We start from the raw sequence: 6,710 nt of genomic DNA, 5'->3' as shown, positions 1-6,710 counted from the left end.
CCCAGCTTCGGAATCCAGTGAAGGACAGCTGTCCTCATCCGTGAGTTTGTAGGTTCTCTAAAAAGCAGAAGCTCTCATCATCACCTTCTAAGATTACTGCTTCTACTGCCTCATTATTTTTTCTATCTCAAGTAATCCCCTTGCCCTTTACATTCCTCACCTCTTTTATTTCTTCATATTGCTGCCCAAGACATATTTCTGAAACCCAACCCTGATTTTGTCATTTTCCTGCTTAAAGCCTGCAACCATCAGGATGAATTTCAGATGAATTCCAGGTCTTTTGATATTAGACCATTCTTGTCTCTCCCTGGCCTGTCCAGGCCCCTGTCAGAATGCTGCTAACTCCACACTGAACTGTGAACAGTTCTCTGAGCATGCTGTGATTTTTGCTTTGCTGCTATTTTCCCTGTGTGAGTGTCTGCACCCTTCCACACTCAGCACCCTTCACACATGGCTCTCTTTGCTGGAATGTCTTCACCTGCCCTCTAGCTTGTACTTGATCCCTCTTTTTCGGTATCCTCCTTCTGTAAAAACCTTTTATCCCTTAGCAGTTTCCTTTTTTCCTGGTTATCTCCTCTGGGACTGCAAAACCTTTGAGTCTAGGGATGGCATTGTAACTTTGTTCCCAGAGCTGAACATACCAAGTGTTCAATACATTTTAAAAAAAGAATCAATGATGCATGAAATAATGTGTGAATGTAGGATATAAGAATGAGTGAATGGAACAGAGCCTGTGATTTCCCCCACTTTGTTTATTATAGCTCCAGAAGACAAGCTAAGTTATCTTCAAAGAGAAGTCCAGAATTGTGGCCCTAAATTACCATTTGCATAGTACAGGCCTACAAAGAAGATTCTGGCATTGAGGTTTATCCGAGTAAACTCCAAGGAAGCAAGCTCCTTTGATCTTTTCTTTGTTCTGACCTTTGAAAGACTGTTGTGAGCTAGTTTATAAAAACAATTAGCATCTAGTTTTAGGCTGCCCAAAGAGACATTCTTTGATTTTTGGATTACTACTCCCTCTTGCCTCTGCAGGCACTGACAAGCAGTGAGTTACTGCAACCAGTATCATGGTAATTAACTACGTTGCCAGCTGCAGTTTGCATACCTATCAACATATACGTGTGCAAATACGTCATTAAACATATCACCATAGGGTAACATTTTTTCTAATTATATCACTTAATTATGATTCAGTATTTATTTCTAGTTTGGTAAACAGGACATGAAAAATGTCAAACTAAATAAAGTTGGCAGGTGTTTTGCTTTTAGTGGATAAAGAACTGATTTTTCCCGCTTAAGTATCATTTATTTTCTGGAAAAGTCCAAACATGATTTGTAGCTCTTGACAATGATCAGGAATTTTAGCTGGTGATATAGCTCAGCAGTGCAGCACCTGCCTGACAAGAGCGAGGTCCTTAGTTCCATTCCTGGTACCCTCCCCACCAAAACATCAAGAATTTTAGATATGTCAGATAAAAACACACATTAACTGTTTTTCCTTGGGAAAACATTCATAATGTACAGAGCTGTCACAAATAAAATGTGCTCTTTTTCTAATATAGTTACCTCCTTTAGGAGTGTACCACCAGACCTGGCAGTTATCTGCTTTAATAGTTCACCCCTGTGGCCTTTTGGATATTTTCTGTGCATATGTGCATACACATGCATTACACACAATATTTTACACAGTTGTGATAGCTGGTTCAAAAACATTTGATTACTTAATGTATTTTAGAAATCTAATTAAGTCTGCACACATATGCTCATCTCTCCCCCATTTTTTATCTTTGTGTTGGGGACTGAATGAAGAGCTTTTGCTTTACCCCTGAACTATACCCAGCCCTCCCTTTGTAATAGCCCCAGTGAATGCTTCTTTTATGGGTGTATTATTTTAAAAGCAGATCCCTTTTAGTGACTTAGATTATTTTCAGCTTATTTCAAATTATCAAAAGGTATAGTGAGCATCCTTTCGTTCACACACACACACACACACACACACATAAATTCTGTGTACTTTTTATATAAGAAATTATATCAGATTTCCAAATGACGTGGGGGAAATAGTATAATTTCAGACCTGTTAGACTTCTGTTACACTGAATTTGTATTCCCCAAAGTCAAAGAATGAATTTTTTTTTTTTTTTGGTCTTTTTGAGACAGGGCTTTACTATGCAATGCAGGCTGGCCTTGAACTCACTGTGTAGCCCAGGCTGGCCTCAAATTTGCAAGAATCCTCCTGGCTCAGCCTTCCAAGTGCTAGGATTGTAGGTGTAAGCTACCGTGCCTGGCAGAAAAGAATGAATTTGAAGGAACAATGGAGGTTAAGTGTGGGAAATATTTATTGAGGGAGAGAGAGACAGCGCCTGAGAGGCAAAAGGACCCCTGAGTGGGTTACTGAGGACCCCACTTTTCAGGGGAAGTTTTATAGAGCACAACCACATGGGTACAACATGGGTTAAAGCTACTATCAACCAATAAGATTATAAATATAGCTGCTTAGGTAATATTGATCCAATGGGGAAGCGAGTCATGTAGCCAGTGCACATGGAAATAACAAAGAGCTTTTCAGGAAGAGATGAGTCCGAGGGACTTGGTCGCCCACTGAGGTGACTGATGTCTATCTAAACTTTATTAGACCTGGTGTTACCCCTTATCTCAGGCCTGGTCGCTCATCTTGAGGCCTGGTCCCCAACGGATGTGCTTCTGGCTGCAGTTGCAATAATTTTTCATCTCTGCCCTGAGGGCCCGGTCCCGTCTGTCCGCCTATAATATTTCTCCTTCATTTAGCTGTCTATAATGCTTGGACAAGTGTATCTGAAGGGAAATTTCTAAAGGTGGAATTGGTGGGTTAGATCTATATAACTTTGGAGTAGCCCAAATATTTTATGGGTTTATTCTCTCTTCTGCCAATGTTATGTGAATGCCCATTTTTCTGACTTTTGCAAACAGAGCAGCATTAGTCTTTTAAACCTTTACTCATTTGTGAGATAAAAAATGACATTACATTGTGATGTTGACTTTCTATAGCTATGATTAAAAGGAAATACCTTTTCATGTGGTCATTTCATATTACCTATTTATGTTCTTTGCTCATTATTCTGTCCAGTTAATTCCCTTCTATTAGTGACAGCATCAGATTTGTGTATGTGTGCGTGTGTGCGTGTGTTTGTGTGCGTGCATGCGTGTATGTGTGTGTTTGAGTGTTTGAGACGGGGTCTGGCTATGCAGTTCAGGCTGGCCTTGAACTGACGATAATCTTGCTGCCTCAACCTCCTGATAGCTGGGGTTAAAGGCATGTGACACCACACCCGGCCCACACTTTATAGGAACAGCTTGACAGAAACCAAAGTGTAAAGCTAAGGATATTGCTTTGAAGCTATGGTTGCCCGGTACCTTACATAAGATTGAGGAAGGTTGTCCTGACCAAAGAATGGAGGACACTAGTGGAAATGGCCTCTCTATCCTTTGGTCCCCTGTTTTGATTTTTTTCCCCTCTTTGATTTTATCACTCTTTTATTTGATTTAAAGGAGCTCTATGTTTGGTAAATAAATCAGCCTTTTTGATGTCAACGTTTGTTGCAAGAATTTTTCCTGGTTCTTCTTTCATCTCTGTTTGAGGTAATATTTATCCTAGAATTTTAGTTTTTGTGTGAACTAATTTATGTTTCTGGGATAACCATTATATTTAGAAAATACTTTTTTCTTTTGGTTTTTGAGACAGAGTCTCACTGTGTAGTTTAGACTGGCCTTGAACTCACTATGTAGCCCAGGATATCCTCAAGCTTGAGGCAACCCTCCTGCCTCAGCCTCTTGAGTGTTGGGATTGCAGACATGTGCCACCATGCCCATCTAGAAAATGCTTTTTATAATGCAAAGCGATACAAAAATTTGTCCACTTTTTCTGGACCTTTGATGTTGTCATATGTTTATGTATAAATTTCTGATATACCTAGATCTTATGTTTTTTTTTTAGTACATGTTTGTAGTATATAATGATTATATTCATTGTGGAAGTTGATACATGTATGTAACGTATCTTAATTCTTTTTACTTCTCCTCCCTTTCCTCCTCCCTTCCTCCATCTCTTGGTCCCTTCTCCATTTGTTAAAGATCAATCTCCCTATTTCCTGTGATCTACCTTTTATTTTGCCCTTTAAATTATTTACACTTTGGGTTTCTCATATAAGAGAATTGATTTATATTTAAGCTTGTGTCTGATTTATTTTACTTAACATTATGGTCATGAGATGCCTCTATTTTCCTACAAATGATTCAAATTTATTCTTCTTTTTGGTGGTTTTGTGTAAATATCATATTTTCTTTATCCATATATCTGTTAATGGACATACAGGCTGCTTCTAAGATTTAGCGGTTATGAATTGTGCTGCTATAAACATAGATGTGCTTGTATCCCTGTAAAACAATGTCTTTAACCCTTTTGTGAAGATTCCTAGAAGGGGAATAACTCAGTCAGATGGAATTTCTAGTTTAAAGTTTTTGAGGAATCTTCATACTAATTTCCATTGTGGAAAATTCCCACCAAAAATGCACGTTTCCTCTTTCCACTGGAGCCTCTTCAGCACTTGTTATTATTTGATTTCTTGATGATAACCATTCTTTCTTGAGTAAAAGGGAATCTCAGTGTTGTTTTAATTTACATTTCTCTAATGACCAGAGGTGCTGAATATTTGTTTAAGTGTTTGTTGGCTATTTGTATTTCTGAGAAGTGGCTATTCATTTTGGTTGCTATTTTTTTTTACTGGCCCTGTTATTTTGGGGGTTATAATTTTTGTGAGTTCTTTATATATTCTAGATACTAGTCCTCTGGCTGAGGTGCAGTTGGCAAAAATATTTTTCCAATTTGTAGGTTGTCTTTTCACTTTGTTGGTTATTTCTTTTGCTGCGAAGGAGATTTTTATATGATGTGACCCCATTTGTTGACTCTTAGTATTATTTCTTGTGCAATTGGAGTTCTTTTCAGAAAGTCCTTGCCTATGCCCATGACTAAGAGTTTTACCAATTTTATCTTCCAGCAGATTAAATGCTTCTGTTTTAATATTTAGATCTTTGGCCCATTTTGATTTTATTTTAATACAAGGTGAGAAATATGGGTTTAGATTCAATCTTTTGCATGTGAATAGACAGTTTTCCCAGCACCACTTGCTAAAGAGGTCATTTTCCCTCTAGTGTATATTTGGGCCCTTTTGTGAGAGATCAGATAGCTGAATGTGTCTGAGTTTGTTTCTCTATCCTCTCTTCTGTTCTGTTGATTTGCTTTTCTGTTTTTTGTCTCAACACTATGCTGTTTTTACTACTGTAGCTTTGTAATATAACTCGAAATCCAGGATTGTGATGCCTCCTGAGCTGCTCTTGTTACCTAGGATTGCTTTTGCTATTCTGAGTCTTTTCTGGTTCCATATGAATTATAGGATTATGTTGACTAGTTCTTTGAGGAATGCTGTAGGTATTTTGATTGAGAGTGCATTATATCTTTATACCAGTTTTGGTAATACGGCTATTTTGACAATATTAGTTTGGCCTACCCAGGAACAAGGACTATTTTTCTGTTTTTGTATGTCCTCTTCAATCTCCTTTTTCAGAGTTCTATAGTTTTCTTTAATAGAGGTCTTTCATTTTCTTGGCTAGATAAGGGAACTATTTAATTTTTAAGCTACTATAGATGGTATTGTTTTCCTAATTTCTTTGTCTGTGGGCCCATTATTGTTGGATAGGAACACCATAACTTTTTTTATGTGTGGATTTTGTATCTTGCTGGATTTATTAGTTTTAGGAGTTTTGGTGGGATTTTTTAGACTCCTATGTAAAGGATCATGTTGTCTGTGAATAAGGATAGTTTGACTTCTTTCTTTCCTATCTGTCTCCCTTTATTTCTTTCTCTTGATTGTGCTGGCTAATGTTTTGAGTACTTTATTGAATAGGAGTGATAATAGTGACCATTCTTGTCCTCTTCCTGATTTTCGAGGGAACATTTTCAGTTCTTTCTCTTTACTACGTTGTTGGCAGTAGGTTTGTCACAAATGGCTTTTATAGATTGAGATAATGTATTTTTATACCTACATTCTTCAGGGTTTTTTAAAAATCAGAAATAGATTCTATATTTTGTCAAAGGTTTTTTTTTCTTGGTCTACTGAGATGATCATGTGATTTGAACTTTATTTTGGCAAGATGAAATACAGAAATCCAGCTTTTTATAAAATGGCTGGCTTGTTGCAAGGTGTAGTTACAATTTTTAAATACATTATAATTTTTAAAATCTAGATGTTACTAGAGAAAATAGTCAAATGAACTTCCTTTTATAGCAATTGTTTAGAGTCTGTGCCTATTCCTTTGTATTTTTTTTTTCTGTGCTGGGGATTGAACCCAAGACCTTGCACACACTAGGCAAGCACTCTACCGTTGAACTATATCTGTAGCTTTGCTTTCCAAAATTTCAAAGAAGGTACTCTTTTCCCAATATTTATTCTAGTTTAGAATACTTAATACAAACTGAGGTTGAAATAAAGTGACATCTAGGGAGAACAAAATACGAGATGACTATACAATGATCAGCATGAATTTAAATTTACATTCACCAATAGAAGACAATTCTTTGAGAACAAATACAATGAACTGAATGTTCATCTCTCCATCCCCTAAATATTATCCCCCAACTTGAAAATACTAGGAAGTGAGGCCTTCCAGAGGAGACT

Source organism: Chinchilla lanigera, unplaced genomic scaffold (assembly GCF_000276665.1).
Source record: "Chinchilla lanigera isolate Chin_1 unplaced genomic scaffold, ChiLan1.0 scaffold00065, whole genome shotgun sequence".
NCBI lineage: Eukaryota > Metazoa > Chordata > Mammalia > Rodentia > Chinchillidae > Chinchilla > Chinchilla lanigera.
The sequence above is the reverse complement of the archived record's forward strand: the minus strand, read 5'-3'. Positions refer to the sequence as shown.